Source organism: Salvia miltiorrhiza, chromosome 2 (assembly GCF_028751815.1).
Source record: "Salvia miltiorrhiza cultivar Shanhuang (shh) chromosome 2, IMPLAD_Smil_shh, whole genome shotgun sequence".
Lineage (NCBI taxonomy): Eukaryota > Viridiplantae > Streptophyta > Magnoliopsida > Lamiales > Lamiaceae > Salvia > Salvia miltiorrhiza.
In genome coordinates, this window is record NC_080388.1 from 4,990,942 (window position 1) to 5,012,418 (window position 21,477).

General features: G+C 36.6%; 2 long non-coding RNA genes across 2 annotated transcripts; both read left to right on the forward strand.

Annotated features, from left to right (window-relative positions):
* The first annotated feature begins 7,729 nt into the window (after positions 1-7,729).
* On the forward strand, positions 7,730-10,567 carry LOC131012790 (uncharacterized). The gene is made up of 3 exons (XR_009097445.1): positions 7,730-8,097; positions 9,603-9,684; positions 10,272-10,567. It is a non-coding gene; the product is annotated as an uncharacterized LOC131012790 (long non-coding RNA).
* Positions 10,568-16,958: 6,391 nt separating this feature from the next.
* LOC131012791 (uncharacterized) lies at positions 16,959-19,797 on the forward strand. Its single transcript, XR_009097446.1, has 3 exons — positions 16,959-17,326; positions 18,833-18,914; positions 19,502-19,797. It is a non-coding gene; the product is annotated as an uncharacterized LOC131012791 (long non-coding RNA).
* Positions 19,798-21,477: the final 1,680 nt, after the last annotated feature.

Below are 21,477 nucleotides of genomic sequence, written 5' to 3' on the forward strand. Positions count from 1 at the left end.
TAACTAAATTATTAAAAAGTATAAATAATCTATACTTTTTAAAAATGAATGTATTTTTATATTATACAATTATAATAAAATTAGTAATATTTTCACAACTTAAATGATACTAACATTCATAATTTTTTAACTTGTATAACATAGATCTCACTAATCCTATAATTGTTAAAATAAAGGTAACTTTTTATAGTTGTATTTGAGTCAAATCAATGACCAATATCTCAATTAACAACACATTTTTATCAACGCTCATTATTCGCCAGTTAAAATGTCCATCAAAATATCCATCTATTTTTTTATTTTAAGTTTCTACTAAGCAAGAAAGATTTTCTAAATTTTTTTTATGCATATTAGCAAATAAGATTTTCTAGAACTTATATGACTTAGTATTTTTTTCAAATACTTCATTCGCCCCAATTATATAGGGTGATTGAATTCTGCACAATGATTAAGAAAATCATTGAAAAAGAAAATTATACAAGTAACTTCCTAATATGCTCATTTGTATTATTTGACAATACATTAATGCTAGAATTAATCAAAGAATTAAATAAAGATATATTTGTAAATAATTTAAAAATACATTATCTTTTATGAAAATCGACCTATATTTTGGAATATCTGGAAAAGAAAATAAGTCTATTTAATTGAGATGGATATAGTATATTATATCAACGCGGATTAGGACAATAAAAATGAGAAGAAGTTGGATGATTATTGTGAGCACACAAAAATTTACACTCTTTTACGATGTGAAGTTATGATTTATTTTAGATAAATTTGAAACTAAAAGAAATTAATTTTTTAATGGAATAAATTGAGTGAGGAAAATGACATAAGATAATTATATAAAAGTTAAAGATTTTATCAAAGAAATTAAATGATTTATTTTTTAAAAATTCAATGAAGTGAAAATATTTTAAATTGATATGTTCACATTCTTGCTTTCTTTTTATATAGAAATAGACGCTTGATGAAAAAAATTGACCATCTTCATAAATTCAAATGGTAATAACGAATTTGATTTTATTCTAAATTTTTTAATCCTACTCACCTCTTAATTCGTATATACTACTGAAAAATTATAAAGTTGGTAACAAATGTAATAAATCACTTGTATTGATTGAGAGCTGCAACTACATTACTCGCCGTATTCTTTGGGAGGACCTCACTCATTATGTTACTGCTCATATGGCGATTCTTGGTGATTTCAACGCCATCCTTGGCGCGCATGAGCGCAGAGGCCGCAGTACTATCTCCCTTCTGGGCTCAATGCTAACATCCTTAGTCTTTTGCCTAAGAAGCCGAATGCTCGTTGCATCTCGGATTATCGACCCATCGTGCTTGGCAACTTCTTCTTTAAGATCATTGCCAAGATTCTGGCGGTCTGTCTCAATACGATCACCCCTACGATTACTTGGGAGAATCAATTTGGTTTTATTAAAGGCCGCTCTATTCATGAGTGCATCTTACTTGCCTCGGAGGGGATAAATTGCATGGATAGATCGTGTCATGGGAACAATATTGCTCTTAAAGTTGACATTCGGAAAGCTTTTGATACGATCAGTTGGCCCTTTCTCCAAGTTGTGCTTCAACATTTTGGCCCTTTCTCTTTGGTCTTGCTGAAGAGGTGTTAAGTAGGCTCCTGCTTGATGCTTCTTCGAGGAAGCTTATAACGCACATGCGTTATTCTCGACGGCAACTCTTTCCTTCTCATCTGTTATATGCCGATGGCGTGCTTTATTTTGTCAAGCTTCTAGATCTAACTGCATTATGATTGATTCCATTCTTCAGCTTTATGCGAATGTTTTTAATGAGGTTATCGGCTGCTTCCATTTCTCTGGTGGTCGCGGGGTGGCCTTCGAAGCGGAGCTCCTTGCTCTCATCATTTCTATGGAGAGCGCTTATCATGCTGGATGGCAGCGCGTCTGGTTCGAGGCTGATTCCACCTTCGTGGTCAGCTTACTGAGCTCGCGCTCCTCCAAAGTTCCTTGGCGTTTCAAGGCTAGATGGACTCGTGCTCTCACTTATATGTCTACCATCTCGGTTCGTGTTTCTCAAATTTTTCGGGAGGGAAATAGGGTCGCCGATTGCTTGGCGTCGCATATCACCGATGAAGGATATTGGCCTCATGATATTCATCATATTCGGCATTTGGTTATTGAAGACCTCTACCTTCCTTTTTTTACGCGTGTGGTCGACTAATCTTCGTCGGGCTTGTGCGGCTGTTGTCTCTAGATGGTTTTTTGCTCTCGGCTTTGTGGCTTTTGTTTTTGTTTTCGGGGCTCAGTGCTTTCTTTACGCTGCTCTTTGGTTTTGTTTGGGGTGTGGAAACTGGGTGGCTTGGGGGCAATGGTTAGGCCGACGTCTTCGAAGCCGCCTTCCCGTTTCACACTGCTTCTTCCTCTTATTTTTGGTTGGTTTTAGACGAGCACTCTTTTTCCTATCCTGGATTTTTCCCCGCTGAGATTTTTCCTTGATAGGTTTTAATGTGGCTCAGTGTTTTGTGCTATCAAGGGTTTTAAGTTTTCTGCTTTTGTTTTCTTTAATAAAGCTTTATTTCATCATAGTTTTAAATAACACGAAGTATATATATATATATATATATATATATATATATATATATATATATATATATATATATATGAGTGCATATAACAAGCAAATCAACTTTTGTATAACCAAGTTTCACTATATTTTATTAAATGAATTTTGTTTAGTTCAACTTATTAAATTGGATTTATGTAGAAATTATATTTGGCTCGATTATAGAATGGCCACTAAAAAAATTGTATACACATATATATATTTATATATTTATGCATATATGTACATAGAAAAATTTAAAATTTTGAGGGGGCGGTGGCCACTACCAGCCACCCCCTGTCTCCGTCTCTGGCGGTGGGTGGGACGGCACACATCAGCGGTGGCAGGAAGAAGGGTTTTTAGGGATTTTGGTATCTTGAACATCACCAGATGCGTCGTCTATGTTGTCACTCTCAGATCCTGTCTCTCATGCTCTTCATCTTTTCTTCTTCATCCGTAACACATTCTGATATAATTGTACCGATTTCCGCCATTCTTGCCATCTACCCTTCCATGTTGTGCCTGCAATCATAAAAAACAACAACGGCCTTGTGCATAAATGAATGGAAAGCAGTTGAAGATTACGTAGTTGGAAAAATTGCTCCGATTTATGAGAAGTTATGGTTGCTTCTAAGAGATTGTGAGAAAATCATGTGAGAGAAAGATAAAGAAAATTGATATTGTTAAAAGAATAGTGTGAGAGAGATTATAATTGCTTGAGAGAGATTGGGGAAGAACGTGGGGAAGAAGAGAATGTGTGTGAGAAACAGTGTTTAAAATTTTGCCGGGAGAAAGTATTCGTTAAACTGCTGTTTTATATAATACTATATAGATATGAAATAGAGGATCTTGCAATTTACTCTTGATGTTATTCGAAAACATATAAACAATTCTATATATTAATATATGAAACGACAGTTTTTAACAGTAATTAAAATTTTCTCGGTAAAATTTGGGTAGTTTTCTTTTCCAAAATTATAGGCATTTTAAATAAACGTGCCTTCAGTATGTTAATCTCAGCAATCTCACCATAGAAATGTGCGAAATTTCTTAAGCAATCGGGTGAAATTATTTATGTAACACAAAGACTTTTTTTTCTAAAAGTGAGTTCTTTTCTCTTTTTAATTGAAAATAAATAGAAATTTGAATACAACTAAAAGAAAAGAAGAATACACATAACACCATTCAAACATTCATTCTCCAGATTGAAAGAACATTATCAACGACACACATAGCTTTAGTAACGTCTGCAGATATAGGCATTTAGGGCTCTACATCTCCAAATGCAATTTCAACGCATTCAACTTCAGTCTGGGGCTATCGACACATTCAACTTTATACTTTTGAAAATTACAATTTCACAACCATTATTTATAGGAATTAAGAAGAAGAAGATGCAGGATGGTGAAAAAGAAGCAAAAGATGTATGAAAAACGCAAGATGAAGAAGAGAAAGAAAATGAAAAGGATGAGAAAGAGAGAAAATTGATATTGTTAAGAGAACAGTGTGAGAGAGATTATAATTGCTTGAGAGAGATTGGGAGAGAACGTGGGAAAGAAGAGAACGTGTGTGAGAAACCGTGACTTTAAATTTTGCCGGGAAAAAGTATCCGTTAAACTGTTGTTTTATATAATATATAGATTCTCGAATCGTTTATATGTTTTCGAATAACATCAAGAGTAAATTGCATGATCTTCTATCTCATATTGTATTTAATTTCAAACTTTATTTTATTTTCACTTATACTAGCGAGTGACCCATCGAAATTCGACGGACATCTATTACTATTACGTGTTCCCCAAGTTACTATCAGTCTAGTGCTATTGCATAGATAAAAAAAATACACTTGATCGCTTCTTTATACATAAATAATATTCATCTGGTTGGAATAAAGATCATTTGAATAAATTATGGTTGCTAATATAATTTATTAGATTATATATTGCGATTAAGAGTATCTTAGTTAACTTGAGAACTTAACACGTATTCCTTAGTTTAAGATGAAATTGTGATGGCATGCACGATATCAAACCGACTTTCCTTAGGGATCACAAAGAGTATATGCCGAAAGTCGCCTCCTAAAATAACCACCAAACCTTCAAAAGGTCTTTTAGCCCTATCGGAAGATCTCATAATATCCTTTAAGCTTCTTTCAAGTGATTCAAAGCATTATCTGTGAGTTATCGGTGCCTCATCCCAAATAATAAATTTTATTTTCTTGTGACACGTGTATCTCTCATCCTATAGATTGAAAATGCATTATTATAAAGCTTTGTATGACTAACATGATTTTTTGGGTATCTTTTTAAGCACTTTGAATTCACCATGCATGATGTTTTTTTTTTGTTAGTAATATTTGATCACTATTTTTATAGCAATAATAACTGCAACTAAACAGTGTAATTGTAGTACGAAAACAGCAAGCAGAGTATCGTATCCACAGAGACTGTAAAACGAAATTACTCTATCTACTTCCTAAACAGACTCTCACAGTATGCAGGTAAAACGAATTTGAAGGTGAATTACGAACTAAGATTAACTAAATAAAAACTAAAGAGCATGTAAACTATGATAATTAACTCAAATATAAGGAAAGCTCTGACCCTAGGGATGTACTTTCACTAATCAACTACATGTATTCAACCTATTGATTCAATTACCAATTTTAATCCAACCCTGATGAAAGATCACTATATTATTCACAAGCGTCTCTAACGACCACCTATGTAGTAGCCTGCTATTTTATTTTATGATTAAGAGCAATAAATGCAATATTTATTTTTGCATCTTTCAGTTGATTTAATCCAGTGATTAATATTAAGTTAATTCAGCTCAGAGTTCTGAATTAGATGCCATTACCTGAGATGACCACGATTGAATTATTGAGTAGTCAATGATTTATTTCAGAATGATAATTGACTTAGCGAAGTCGAGTTATTATTTTATTTGTAATCGAAATATTATTTCTATTTATTTAACTTTATTACTTGAGTCGTGAGTTTACTCCGAATTGTGAAGTGAATTAAATCTACGGATACAATTTAGATTCATTCTACGAGTATCACGATATTAGTAAGGCAGGAAATCAAATATTGAATAACGAGATTTATTAGAGTATTCAGTATAGTAGCAAACTCGAGATTGTATTACACTTTCAGATACACAAACATCACCCAATTCCTAGCCTACTCCCTACATTCCTATTATTACAGCAGCAATAAGAAAAGAAAAGGAAAATGATGCGTGTGGGAACAAGCAAACTGTCAATCAGCTGCAACTCTACACTATCTATTACAAACATCACTCAATTCCTAGCCTACTCCCTACATTCCTATTATTACAGCAGCAACAAGAAAAGAAAAGGAAAAGGGATGCGTGTGGGAACAAGCAAGCTGTCAATCAGCCGCAACTCTACCTATTCTCTCTCAAGGCTTTCACATGGCATAGAGGACTAGATACTCAAGTATAGCTACCAAATTCACGCCTTTAATAATTCAGCAGCAAACTTCCTTCTTATCACCCCCATTCTACACTAAAAACTTCACCAAAAGAAAAGAAGGACTTCATTTACTGCTGCCGACTTCAAAGGATGTAAGCCTTGGCTTTAACTCCTCCACTTCCTCCCTGAATTTCAGCCCTGCATTTAATAGGGAAACAATACACAATTCATTTCAGCTATCTTCTCATTGAGACCAATTCAATGGCAATAGACAGCCACCGACACCAAGCATTTGCAGGTGAATACTAAACTCAGCTCTTCATGCATCATACCATCACATACATGTTTGAATAGAAATATAGAGGTGTAAACATGTATATATGCTTATGGACCCAAGAGTCACACGTAAAGAAGTCAGTTTTTTTTATGTGTTATTCATGAGTCAGACAATGAGAACTTTTGAAACAGAAACGAAACACTATGGCTAGTTTACCCACTGCATAATCGAATTATAGAAATGCTAGAGCTCAATAGAATCATGAACTGAGTTTACAACAAGCTTTGAGTTTCGTTCACAATAGAGTATTAAGAATGAACTTAGCTTTCTTTAAGGAGGGGAGGCTGCCCTGTTCCGCCGAACCTAAGAGCGTCGGCGGAGGCAGAGCTCTGTTGCTCGTCGGGCGAGATCAGGGGAGAACCCAGCGACGACGACAGTGAGGCTCTCGCCAGTTCACAGAGCGGCAGCGGAGGTTACCATGTCGATTCCTCAGGCAGGAGTTAGGGCTCCGATTCCAAACCTCGATTGAACATGTGTACGTCTGCCTTGAGTGGAGAAAAGAGGAAGCAGAGCCATGGGGCGACAATCATCGCCGGATTTCGGAACAGAAGCGGCATCGAGGGAGAAGACGCCGGTCTTTCTCCGGCTTCCGGATTCAGGCGGCGGCGATTTCGATTCAGGAGGAAAATTAGGACTTTCTTTTATTTCCTTTTCAGTCGATTGAGGGCGGAAATTGGGAGGAGAAATAGAAGGATGGCCATACAACTCCGCCGGCCTTCAGCAGCAGCGAAGCCGCCGAAATCTCTAGAGAGGTGGCCGAGCCTCCGAAATCAAAAGAGGAGAGGGAGATGCAAGCTCGGTTTCATGAGGAAATCGAAGGCGGACAAGAGAGAGAAGGGCGTCGGACTCAGGCGCGGCGACGGCCGACGCCGGCCGGAGCCAGAGGCGGCAGAAGCCCTTACGGAAGCGAGCTGTTGAACGATTGAGAGAGAGAGAGAGAGAGAGAGAGAGAGAGGATGAATGTTAAGGAAGAAAAAGAGTTGGACTGCCCTTATTTATTTCCAGTGGGCCGAATTATTAGAGAATTGGGCTGGAGTACTTTTTAACCAGGCCCACATTCCATCATTTAATTATTTGGGCCCAGACTTCTTATTATTTATGTATGGGTTGTCATGGTTAATTGATTGAACCCAGTTTCTTTTATTTTATTAGATTGTTGTAATACCCCGTTTCCCCGAGCTAAATTTAGAATTTATTTTAAACTTAAGATTTAAGATGATTCACGCCGGATTGAGAAAAAGAGTTTATTTTAATTCCAACAAAAGTGTTTAAAAAAAAACACACATTTATAAATTTAGTTATTAAATTTATGTGCGTCGCATATTTATTTAATTTAGCATTCAAAGCATTTTTGCGAGCATTTAGTCAGCAAACCCTGAAGAATTATTACAGTTTTCATAGTATAACCCGGAAGACTTTATTTTATTATATTTAATTTCTCCACCAAATTTCCCACATCTACCTACTCTTCCACCTACTCCCTCCTTTTTGAAAAGTTATCATCACTACCCACTCCCACCACCAACTCCCTGCAAAAATCATGCAGTAGCACACCCACTGATATACTTCACCCATCCCCTTCCACTTCTACTCAATCTCCCACCCACTTCTCACAAATCCCTCGCAAAAACGAATGGAAACTCAACTTCAGGAGCAAGCTTTTTCAGAATGTACATCAAGCTCATCTCCCTCACCTATTTTCAGCACACACAATTGAGCATCCCTCTCGATTAAGGTTTTTACTCTCCAAATTCTAAGTTGTTTCAAATTACGGATTACACTTTCATGTACCTCTTTCATGACTTGTTTTAGACAAAGGCACCACAACAACCCATCCACTGGACTGAATAAAGAAATGAACTTTACATATGCATATATCTTTGTATATCTTCCCCTATATGTGTTTAAGCAAAAGTATCAAATGTTTTTACAATTGAGAATAAAGCAATGAGATAGATATTGATAAACAAGCATGCTTCAAACTTGAGTTTTGAGCTTTGTCGGGAGGTGGACGGAGGCACGGCACGGCAGCGGCGCTGCTGTCGCCCGGCCACGGTGAGAGAGAGGGAGCTAGGGCTCGGGCGCCGCTCTTCGCGGTGGGATGTCGGGCCTGTTTCAGCCGAGAGAAGAGAGAACCGAGGGGTAGTGGTTGTCGCCGTTGCTCCGGCGAGCTCCAGCGGCCGTGAGAGCAGTCGAGAGGGAGACGAGCAGCGAGGAGGAGAGAGAATAAGGGGGGGTACAGAGAGCTTGAGGGCTGGGAATCGGCGATGGTGGCAGCGTATGGCTGCTGCTATCGGCCGGAGTTGGGAGAGGGCTCGACGGCTCTGCTGTCATTCCGAGCGGGCTAGGCGAGAGACGAGCGAGGGAGAGGGAGCTGTGCAACGGCGGCTGTCGCTTTACCGGCGGCTGCTGCTGCGGCGCTGAGTATGTGGGAGTGAGCGAAAAGCGAAAAAGAGAGGACGGGGATGAGAGTCGAGGGTTCCGGAGGGGCTGCGCTCTCGCCGGTGACGGAGGCGGCGCTTCGCCGAAGAAGAAGGGAGGGGCGCCGCTTGAGAATGCTGCTTCATGTGTGTGTGAGCGGCTGAAAAGGGAGGGGAAGAAAAGGGAGTGGAGTGTAGGGTTGGGCTTTGGAGTGGGCTTGAGTGTTGGGCCGGGTTTTAATTAGTGTTGGGCTGGGTTTTAATTAGTTTTGGGCCGAGATTTTTTTTATTTATTCTGATTGGGCCATTTTCATTTAATCAACTGGGCCGATTTTTATTTAGTTATTGGGTTGGGGTTATTTATTTCTTTTGTTGGGCTGCATTTAAAAAAAAAAAATGGTTGGCCCTTGTATTTTTTATTTATTTAAATGAGCTATGCAGATTTTATTTAAATGAACTGCACTATTTTAATTAATTAGACTTATTAAGTTTGATTAATTATTTTTAATTTGCATAATAATATTATATTATTATTATGTGCATATTTTAAGTAAATTACTTATTATATGCTAAAAATGACATGATTTGCATTATATTTTGCAATAAGAATAAAAGTATTTAATTGGTTTTAATTATAATTCCATTATTAAAGAAAGACGAGTAAGAATATTGTTGGTGTTCTTAACTCAAGAGAAATGTTTTCAATTATTTATTCATTAAATTTTGAAACCCGGCGTGATGAATCATAGAATGTTAAGCATTTTTCCCCAAGATATTAAGTTAGCTTCACGAGACCTATTAAGAATAGAATTTCTTGTAGGCTTTGTGATGACCAGGAGGATTAGCGCTACTTTTCCAAGACAGGTTTATATGTGTATGATCTTCAGGCTTTGCCTATCCAGGTGGGCATTACTTTTACTATACGTATATAGAGATCCCCTGCGTGTCGTAGGCCTCTTATACGAATATATGCATGAGATGATTTTAACTGTTAATTTCAGTTTATTATTATGCCCTTTATGAAAATGTTTATGAAAATGAAATGTTCATGAAATGAAATGAAATGTTTATAAAATGATTGACTGCCAAAATGTTTATGTTTTTATATGTATCCTATCTGTGTTGGTTCGCCAACTTTAAAGGAAATCCAATTGGGATCCTATGCTAGACAAAGGTCGCTAGCTAGGGTTAACGTGTACACTTATGGAGACCGCGAGTCGCTTGCGACCGGTCTTGGCGTCCGTGGTAAGGAGGCCTCCTTCCCGGCGCGTGACAGAAAGGAACAGATATGGATCATATGAAGGAAAATGATCGGCCGATCGACTTTATGAAAATGAAAGAAATATTTTAGTAAGCACAGGTCATTTAAGAAAACCCCTGTGTGTTACTGTTATGGCAGTTCAATTTATATATGTATGCATGTTGTATTTTCGGCTATGCCCACTGAGTATTTTTATACTCAGCCCTGCATGTATTTCTAAATGTGCAGGTTGAGCAGTTGATGGAATGGAATGATGTTGAGCGGGTGTTCCTTTGACATTTCAAGAAACGTAACCTTGAGAATACATCTTCATATGTATATCTCACACGTTTTCCGCTGCAAAACACTTTGATTAGGATAACTTTATGTTATGAAATTGTGACACGTGTTATTGGGTAACCCACCTTAATCAGTTCTCATTTATGTATATGTTTTATAAGTATCCAAATAATCATATATGATCCTAGCATTTTATCTATGAGTGACATTTCCATATACTTTAATGTTAAGTAATTGTCCATTTCCATTTCTTATTGTTCACCCCAAGTCATAACCCCTGTTAACCCGTCATTGGGATAGTGGGCTGTGACAGAGTGGTATCAGAGCGGTTCGTTCGCTCTGGCCCTAGAAACCTTATTCTAAAGAGTCGAGTTTAGTTTGATTCTTTATACTTACATGGGTTCATATGGCACCGCTCAACACTCCATTGCATCGTGCTCAATCAAGGAAAGAAGGTAACTGCAGTTTCAACGTTTTAAAGATGTTAATGTTCTAAAATGCTTCATGAATATGTTTATGTGAAGAGCATGTTATGATGAAATGTTGAATGTTTTGCCTTTCATGGCATATTTTTGTAGTCTATGATGTTATGATCAGATGAATGATAGAAAAGTGACATATGTCTTCCCAGAGAACATAGATTGTTATAAGTTGCATGATCACAATTTTAAAAGTACATAGACTACTAGATTAGTAGTATATCTCTACAATCTAGATTCTTAAGGTGATGATGTAGAAGAATGAAAGAGAACTTAGAGCGTTTCAGCTCCCTTAAGAAAATGATGGTTCTTTTGAACTACAAAGAGAATTGAAAAGATATGTACGAGGTAAAGGAAAAGCACAGAATGACGATACACGACGAATTCTAGGTAAACGTTGCATCAAAGGTTGAACCATAATCTCTACGTTCAAATGTTCAAGTGCAACGGAAGTACGACGGAATATCAAATCGACTTTTGCTATAGTATAGATTTTAAGAATAGTGTGTTTTGTCTGTGTACGTATGTCTGTGTGTATATGTCTTAAGAGAGGTTTTGGGGTTTGAGATCAATAGGATAGGGAACCTTAAGATAAGTTTAGTTGTCATGATGAACTTATGCTTTGTTATGTATAGTATGTTCATGGCTCTCCAAGTTCGGGACGATGTTTCCCGTGTGACTGGGAGGTGATGATGTTGGACCTGGCCAGTCCACATGATCCAAATCTCAGTAGACGTCTTTTGGGTTGAAAACCCATGTGTTTCAACTTTCGGTTGAAAAGCCAGATGGGTTCATACTCGAGGTCATTTTGTTCGACCTAGTAGTTAATCATTTCATACCCTCTGGTCATTCTTTTGATTCTCTTGAACAATTTCTACAACACCTTGTTTTGATGTTGTGTTGAGTTTGAGCCTTGCAACTCGTGAGTTGTCATAATAGATCCCCTTGTTTGATATGACCAAGAAATGTTAGTCTACCGATGTAGTATACTACCCAAACTATGGCTTCGTATAATTGTGTCTCATTGTAATTAGTTGATATTAGTTTTTATCCTATAAATGATATCGACCACTCATTATGATAGGAATTCAGAGTCCAAGCTAAGACCGTAATATAGTGTTCGAGTACGAGGACTTAAGTTAATTGGTCTATGATAGTTTTAAGATAAATTCATAGGAAAGTGTTATTCATGTGATAGGTAACAAGAAATGGGTTGATGACTATTTTAGTCTTTGGAAAAAAGAATACCCCGTAGATGAGCCCTAGGAATGAGGTAGGAGCAAAATGAACCGCCGAAAAAGGACGAGGGAACTTATTCTCAAGTAAATCTCGTGTATATAAATTGGAATTAGGAATCCAATTGATATGAGGATAGACCCGAATCTATTCTAGATCGGAAAGTTAAAGTACTAAGGAATAAGTCGATACCCTTAGTAATAGTTCTTTGGAAGCACTATGATCAAAAAAAAAAAGGCGATGTGGGAACTCGATTCTAGCATGAATGAGAAGTACCCAGAATTATTTTCTGTGGTACAAATTTCGTGACGAAATTTCTTTTAAAGTGGATAGTATGTCATACCCCGACTTTTAATCCCTGATTAAGGGCTTAATTATTAATAATTAGGATTCGGCATCCATTTATAATAATAATAAAAAAAAAAACTGGTTTGATTTATTTGATGTGATTTAATCATTATATATGTGTTTTAATGTGCTTAGTTAAAGGAAAATTTTTATAAATATGGTGCATAAGTTTTAATTGGTGAGTTAAGTGTATTTATATGAGCCACATGAATTTTAAATTATGCATGAAGTCATGAATTTTATCTAAATTTGATAGTACATGTAACACCCCGTACTTTTCCCTATGTTGTGAGATAGTGTCTTAACACTATTGAGAATACTGAGATGTCAGAGAGATTGACTGTCCTATTAAGAAAATAGGAATAATGAGTTGGAAATAGAGTCGAGAAAGAAAGAGTGAAAAACTTTGATAAAAAAAAAATAAAAAAAAATCGGTCGGAGAGACGTCTAGTTTGTCTGTGTTTGCCGACTGCTTTGACGTGATATTATGTGAAATTACGTGACTGTGAGTTTTGTTACGTATGAGCAAGTTATTATGATTTTTATTTGATGACTTTAGCACTTGGAATTTTAATTAAGTTTTCAAAGCAAGTGCAGTTTATTTTTACCGAGAAATCAAAGAATGCCGGTTTATGAAAATTTTTCCAAACAAAATATTTTCAAATCATTTTTCCTATGATGAGGAATATTATAATTGAGTGAGTGCACTAATATTAGTGCCATATTTATTTTAAATATTGGTCACAAGAGTTTTGTAGCATTGCATTAATTAGTAATTAGTCTTTTATGATTTTGTTAATGTAGCTTAATACATGATTTATTCTAGACTACACAACCTTACACACACATGATTATTTTAATCTAATAAGCATGTGATTAATTTCCTTAGCCTTACTTGAAGTGGACGTGTGGTATGAAGATGAAGGGAAGGGATTAGTGTATAGGGGGGACAAGTATTAAATGGTGAATAGTGTTTGGTCTCCAATCATCCTTCCTAAGCAAGACAAATTCACTTCATTTCCCTCATTTTCTTCACCATTCGGCCACTCTCAATTTCTCTCCCTCTCTTCCGATTTTGCTCCAAAAGATCACCATAAATGAATCACCAAAGCTTCCAAGTTCACATCAAGATCAATTCCTCCACCAAATCAACATAAACACCTTTCAATTCTTGAAGATTTCAAGAGGACCGTGGGGTTTGGTTTGAAGAGTGAGAAAGGAAAACTTTGATCTTTGTTTAAACTTGGGTAAGTGATTCTTATTTTTATAGATCTAGATTGTATGATGTTATATGTGAGTATATGATCATGATTGAGCAAGAAAATCACCCAACTTATTTCTATGAAATTTTCGAAAATTAGGGGCTTGAAACCCTACGAAATTTTGTTGTTTGTTTTCTTGAATTGGCTTGAGTTATATGATGATTGATGATTATTGAGTTAATATATATGAATATCTTGATGATTAGCCATGAGATATAGATTTTTCTATTAGGTTAGTTTACCTAAAATTGGGATGTTGAGATCCTATGGATCAATTGATGTATTGATGATGGATTTGAGTTTATGAGATGATTTAGATGATTAATGATGGATGAGATTGAAGCTTGAGGTTGAGAGGTGAAAAATGAAAAGTGTTAGTTTGAGGAAGAAGATGACATACATGTGTATCTATATGTGATCTTGTTTTATGATGTTGATTTGTGCTAATTGGTAACCTAGGATGTTAGATCTATGATTTGATCAATAGGTTATACATGATTAGTGATATTTTCAAAAGAGTTTAGTTTAATAAAAATTAGGACTTTTTGCCTATGTGTTATTAAAGTGATTTTGGCTTAAGATATATGTATTTGAGCATGTTATTAGTGTATAATTATGTTTGAGTAAGTCTTTTGTTGGCTAAGAAAATTTTTGACTTAGTTTAGTTTATATGAGTTTTTGAGTTTTCATATTTTGAGAAGTCGATGATTGATAAAATGAGGTTTAATTGCTTTATGACCATTATGTGAAAGTTGTCATGTTTTTTTTTAAGAGTTTTATAATGATACATGAAGTTTCATTAGAGTTTAGTACATGATAAAAGGGAATCTATATGTGTATAATGATTTATATGATGAATGAGATCGTGTTGAATAATTGAGTAATTTTGTGCATGAAAATGAAAAGAGAATTTTAATGATGCGTTCATTGAAACGTTTTACTAGAGATTTGAGGTTATGATGTAAGAAGAGAGTCAAGATTTGAGTATGATGAGCATTATAATGTGCCTGAATGTTTGTGAGTGTTATATGTGTTTAAAATGAGCTTTGATGAGTTTCCTTGAAGGAATATTGAGTTGAGTATTTTAAGAGTTTGAGATGAGATTTTGGTGAATTTCGTAGGCCTACTGACCTACTGTGATCGACGGTTTTTCAATGTCAAAAAGCTTTGAAAATTTTATAACAAGTCTCTACATGAGTCTTGAGAACATCGGTAAAATTTCAAGTCATTTGGACTTCGTTTACTATTTTTATAAAATACAAAACCGAAACTGCACATTACTACCGAGAGTTTCAGAGAACAGGGGAAAGAGTCATTCATTTCAGTAGCTTCCTGTGTGATATAGCTTTCCAAAATTTTATGGTATTAACCTTATTGTGTTATCTAGATATCCACAAAATTTGAGCTCAGTTTGACAACATTTACTATTTTTCAAAAATCCAAGTTTTCGATTGCTCAAAACTGCCGAATATGGTAAACTGTAGTAAAACAGTCATATCTCCTACAATACTTGGAGTTTTGACTTTATTTTTTTATTTTTATATGAAAATAGACTCGAAGACCTTTCTTTTGGTATGAGTCTCGAGTCCAGGAGGTGTCGAAGTAAGAACAGGATAGATTTTGAAGTTGAGTCAGTGTAAAAACAGAGCATGTTTTGATAATGTTTGATTGTGTTTTCTTATATGCTTTATGTGATTGTGTTGTCTATGTGTTGAATGAGATTGGACGAGCCTTATATGAGAGATAAATCGAGACTTAGTACCATGATCTTCTTGAAACTTATCCTTGAACTTAAGGATTTGAGATGAGTGGAGAGTTATATAGAGTTGAGTAAAGAGATAGAATATGAGATAGAGCATGAGTTAAGGCTTTATGAGTATGGATTTTAAAAAGATTAAAGTGTTTTAAATCAATTCCTTTTTAATGGAGTTTAAAATGCTTATTTAAGTCATTTATAAATGAATAATGAGAATGCGTAAAGGAGTTCGTAAATGAATTGCGGCATGAGATTTTCAATTCCCCTAGTAAACTAGGGAGATATTATGAAGGAACAAGCAATGAACGAGACTCTCACCACCGAGTCACTACAACAATTGGAGAAGGAAAAAGTTCACGCACAAACAAGATATGTACACCACCTCAAGATGGAGGTAAAGAAAAAGGAAATGGAAGGAAAACACTAGAACTAAACTTAAGGTATAACCCAACCCCAAGGCTAGTAGGCTCAAGGTAAGAGAGTGAATGCTTTGGCTAAAGTGCCAGAAGCTACAGCAAGAATAAAAGTTGGAACGCCACCACAATGGAAACTTAGAAACCCCATTAAATAATCATTTGGAAATGAGAAAATGAGTTTACATGGCAGAAGGAGTGCCATTAATCTTTAAGTGAAAGTTACCAAGATGATGAGAAAAGTTTGATGTTAGAATTTCCTAGTCAAATCTGAGAAGGTGACTTAGGACGAAGGAAACAATTAAGGTAGTTCACCACTTTACTAAGATGAAGTGGGTGAAAGAATGTTGTTAGGTCCTAAACTGGTCCAATAGATGATTGAGAAAGTCGACCACATCAAGCAAAGAAACAAAGAAACTCAAGATAGACAAAAGTCTTACGCCGATAAACGCCGATCGGAATTAAAATTTAATGTTGGGGATCGAGTTTTCCTCAAAGTCTCTCCCTCAAAGGGAGTTATACGTTTCGGAAAGAGGGGCAAGTTACGACCCCGTTATATAGGACTTTTTGAGATTCTAGATAAGATAGGCCCTGTAGCCTATAGGTTGGCATTGCCACCTAGTATTGGAGACGTGCACAATGTGTTTCATGTCTCTCAGTTAAGAAAGTATGTGTTTAATCCTAAGAGTTTGATTAAGCCAGATAAAGTAGTCCTAGTCAGGACTTAAGTTATGAAGAAAAACCAGTCCAGATACTTGATCGCAAGGTTGAAGTTTTATGAGACAATAATTTTGTTCTCATCATGAAGTGGAACCATCACACGATGGAAAATGCCACAAAAGAAATAAATGAAATGAAAGTCAAGTATCCCAAGCTAGAATACCAGATATGTAATTTCGGGGACGAAATTTTTTTAAGGAGGGAGGAATGTAATACCCCGTTTCCCCGAGCAAAATTTAGAATTTATTTTAAACTTAAGATTTAAGATGATTCACGCCGGATTGAGAAAAAGAGTTTATTTTAATTCCAACAAAAGTGTTTAAAAAAAAAAAAACACACATTTATAAATTTAGTTATTAAATTTATGTGCGTCGCATATTTATTTAATTTAGCATTCAAAGCATTTTTGCGAGCATTTAGTCAGCAAACCCTGAAGAATTATTACAGTTTTCATAGTATAACCCGGAAGACTTTATTTTATTATATTTAATTTCTCCACCAAATTTCCCACATCTACCTACTCTTCCACCTACTCCCTCCTTTTTGAAAAGTTATCATCACTACCCACTCCCACCACCAACTCCCTGCAAAAATCATGCAGTAGCACACCCACTGATATACTTCACCCATCCCCTTCCACTTCTACTCAATCTCCCACCCACTTCTCACAAATCCCTCGCAAAAACGAATGGAAACTCAACTTCAGGAGCAAGCTTTTTCAGAATGTACATCAAGCTCATCTCCCTCACCTATTTTCAGCACACACAATTGAGCATCCCTCTCGATTAAGGTTTTTACTCTCCAAATTCTAAGTTGTTTCAAATTACGGATTACACTTTCATGTACCTCTTTCATGACTTGTTTTAGACAAAGGCACCACAACAACCCATCCACTGGACTGAATAAAGAAATGAACTTTATATATGCATATATCTTTGTATATCTTCCCCTATATGTGTTTAAGCAAAAGTATCAAATGTTTTTACAATTGAGAATAAAGCAATGAGATAGATATTGATAAACAAGCATGCTTCAAACTTGAGTTTTGAGCTTTGTCGGGAGGTGGACGGAGGCACGGCACGGCAGCGGCGCTGCTGTCGCCCGGCCACGGTGAGAGAGAGGGAGCTAGGGCTCGGGCGCCGCTCTTCGCGGTGGGATGTCGGGCCTGTTTCAGCCGAGAGAAGAGAGAACCGAGGGGTAGTGGTTGTCGCCGTTGCTCCGGCGAGCTCCAGCGGCCGTGAGAGCAGTCGAGAGGGAGACGAGCAGCGAGGAGGAGAGAGAACAAGGGGGGGTACAGAGAGCTTGAGGGCTGGGAATCGGCGATGGTGGCAGCGTATGGCTGCTGCTATCGGCCGGAGTTGGGAGAGGGCTCGACGGCTCTGCTGTCATTCCGAGCGGGCTAGGCGAGAGACGAGCGAGGGAGAGGGAGCTGTGCAACGGTGGCTGTCGCTTTACCGGCGGCTGCTGCTGCGGCGCTGAGTATGTGGGAGTGAGCGAAAAGCGAAAAAGAGAGGACGGGGATGAGAGTCGAGGGTTCCGGAGGGGCTGCGCTCTCGCCGGTGACGGAGGCGGCGCTTCGCCGAAGAAGAAGGGAGGGGCGCCGCTTGAGAATGCTGCTTCATGTGTGTGTGAGCGGCTGAAAAGGGAGGGGAAGAAAAGGGAGTGGAGTGTAGGGTTGGGCTTTGGAGTGGGCTTGAGTGTTGGGCCGGGTTTTAATTAGTGTTGGGCTGGGTTTTAATTAGTTTTGGGCCGAGATTTTTTTTATTTATTCTGATTGGGCCATTTTCATTTAATCAACTGGGCCGATTTTTATTTAGTTATTGGGTTGGGGTTATTTATTTCTTTTGTTGGGCTGCATTTAAAAAAAAAAAAATGGTTGGCCCTTGTATTTTTTATTTATTTAAATGAGCTATGCAGATTTTATTTAAATGAACTGCACTATTTTAATTAATTAGACTTATTAAGTTTGATTAATTATTTTTAATTTGCATAATAATATTATATTATTATTATGTGCATATTTTAAGTAAATTACTTATTATATGCTAAAAATGACATGATTTGCATTATATTTTGCAATAAGAATAAAAGTATTTAATTGGTTTTAATTATAATTCCATTATTAAAGAAAGACGAGTAAGAATATTGTTGGTGTTCTTAACTCAAGAGAAATGTTTTCAATTATTTATTCATTAAATTTTGAAACCCGGCGTGATGAATCATAGAATGTTAAGCATTTTTCCCCAAGATATTAAGTTAGCTTCACGAGACCTATTAAGAATAGAATTTCTTGTAGGCTTTGTGATGACCAGGAGGATTAGCGCTACTTTTCCAAGACAGGTTTATATGTGTATGATCTTCAGGCTTTGCCTATCCAGGTGGGCATTACTTTTACTATACGTATATAGAGATCCCCTGCGTGTCGTAGGCCTCTTATACGAATATATGCATGAGATGATTTTAACTGTTAATTTCAGTTTATTATTATGCCCTTTATGAAAATGTTTATGAAAATGAAATGTTCATGAAATGAAATGAAATGTTTATAAAATGATTGACTGCCAAAATGTTTATGTTTTTATATGTATCCTATCTGTGTTGGTTCGCCAACTTTAAAGGAAATCCAATTGGGATCCTATGCTAGACAAAGGTCGCTAGCTAGGGTTAACGTGTACACTTATGGAGACCGCGAGTCGCTTGCGACCGGTCTTGGCGTCCGTGGTAAGGAGGCCTCCTTCCCGGCGCGTGACAGAAAGGAACAGATATGGATCATATGAAGGAAAATGATCGGCCGATCGACTTTATGAAAATGAAAGAAATATTTTAGTAAGCACAGGTCATTTAAGAAAACCCCTGTGTGTTACTGTTATGGCAGTTCAATTTATATATGTATGCATGTTGTATTTTCGGCTATGCCCACTGAGTATTTTTATACTCAGCCCTGCATGTATTTCTAAATGTGCAGGTTGAGCAGTTGATGGAATGGAATGATGTTGAGCGGGTGTTCCTTTGACATTTCAAGAAACGTAACCTTGAGAATACATCTTCATATGTATATCTCACACGTTTTCCGCTGCAAAACACTTTGATTAGGATAACTTTATGTTATGAAATTGTGACACGTGTTATTGGGTAACCCACCTTAATCAGTTCTCATTTATGTATATGTTTTATAAGTATCCAAATAATCATATATGATCCTAGCATTTTATCTATGAGTGACATTTCCATATACTTTAATGTTAAGTAATTGTCCATTTCCATTTCTTATTGTTCACCCCAAGTCATAACCCCTGTTAACCCGTCATTGGGATAGTGGGCTGTGACAATTGTCTTATCATTTATTGAGCCCAAGTAGAGATTGATTCTAGAATTATTAATCGATTAATTAGACTCAGTTAATTCTAAATATGGATAAATTTAGAACAAGATTATGAGATTGCTAAGCGGGTTAGCGAACCCTAAGACAGTGGATAAATTAAGATTAATAATTCGATTTCATAAGATGAGCTTTAATCCCATAGTTTGGATTATTATTAACGGAATACGAGATTCATGCATAGTTAAATTACGCATTCTCATTTAATTGAGAATTTTCCCTCGATTTAAAGTCTTACGTTATTTTCTCGGATTAAAGGTCGAGCGCAAGAATAAGAACTCGTCAAGGAGTCACTAATCTGTAGCAAAGCTTTGCTATCAGGTGGGCATTACTTTCATATATATCAGATGAGTTTAAATGTTACGTTCAAGCAAGTTATTTCATGATAAAATCTTTGAGTTAAAGTTATTTCAAGTATTGTCTTGCCATAAAATGTTTCAATTTTAGTATGATATCTATCTGCTTTGGCTTTGCCAATGATGAAATCGAATTCGGGTCCTGAGCAGTTGATAGCTATCCTGCCAGGGCTAGTGTACACCAGTGACCGTGAGTCATCTAGCGGGTTGGCCGGTCAAGTGATCGTGAGAGGTGGCCACCTCTCCGGCACACAGTTCCAGATATGATAGATTACAAGAGAACTTAGACTGCAGTCGAACTTTAAGAATCACAAATGAACTTAGTAAGCTTGGGCCTTTTTAGCGAAAAACTCCCTTGCTGTACTGTTTATGATGGCATGACAATTTACAGTTTTGAAGCATGTATTTTTATACTTAGGCATACGTGCCCACTGAGTACTTTTGTACTCAGCCCTGCATATATTTCTAAATGTGCAGGTTGAGTAGCTGCCGAAGGTGATGAAGTGACGAGCGGGACTCTTTTGTCTTATTATGTATTAATGAACTCTAGGGATACATGTCTTCATACATGTAATCAGAACCTTATTCCGCTGCGTACTCAGAAGTTTTATGTTATTTTGGCTAAGTCGGAGTTATCCGAACTTACTAGTTATTTGAGTCTCTACGACTAAACCTCCGTTATATTATAAATATCCCTTTTGTTAACAATGATGAAATACGATCCTTCCTTGTTTGATTATTCCCCTTTCTACCCCGCTTCTAATCTCCCTCCATTAGTCACGGTTTCCCCGGCTTAATTATCCTTAATTAAGGCCGGTCGTGACAACCTATGAACGTAGATTAATTAATCCCTTTTCGCATTCAAGACTCCAAGGAATAAATTAACTCCAAATAGCACATAAAGAATAGCTTCCTATAGCTTCACCTATCGCATTCAAGACTCAAGGCTAACACTATATCATGCATTCCTGAATCGGGTGAACAATTATCGCATTCAAGACTCAAACTGAACAGCTAAACATGTAAATCATTGATCAGATAATTCACAAGAAATTAAGCACCAGGAATCATGAATCACAAGTTGGAGGGCAAATTGATATCAATAAATCAAAAACACATAATCAATCAGCTATATACAAACCCTAGGTTCAGAATAAAAGAACTAGCCAGACATAATAAAATCAAACATAAACATAATTAAATTGA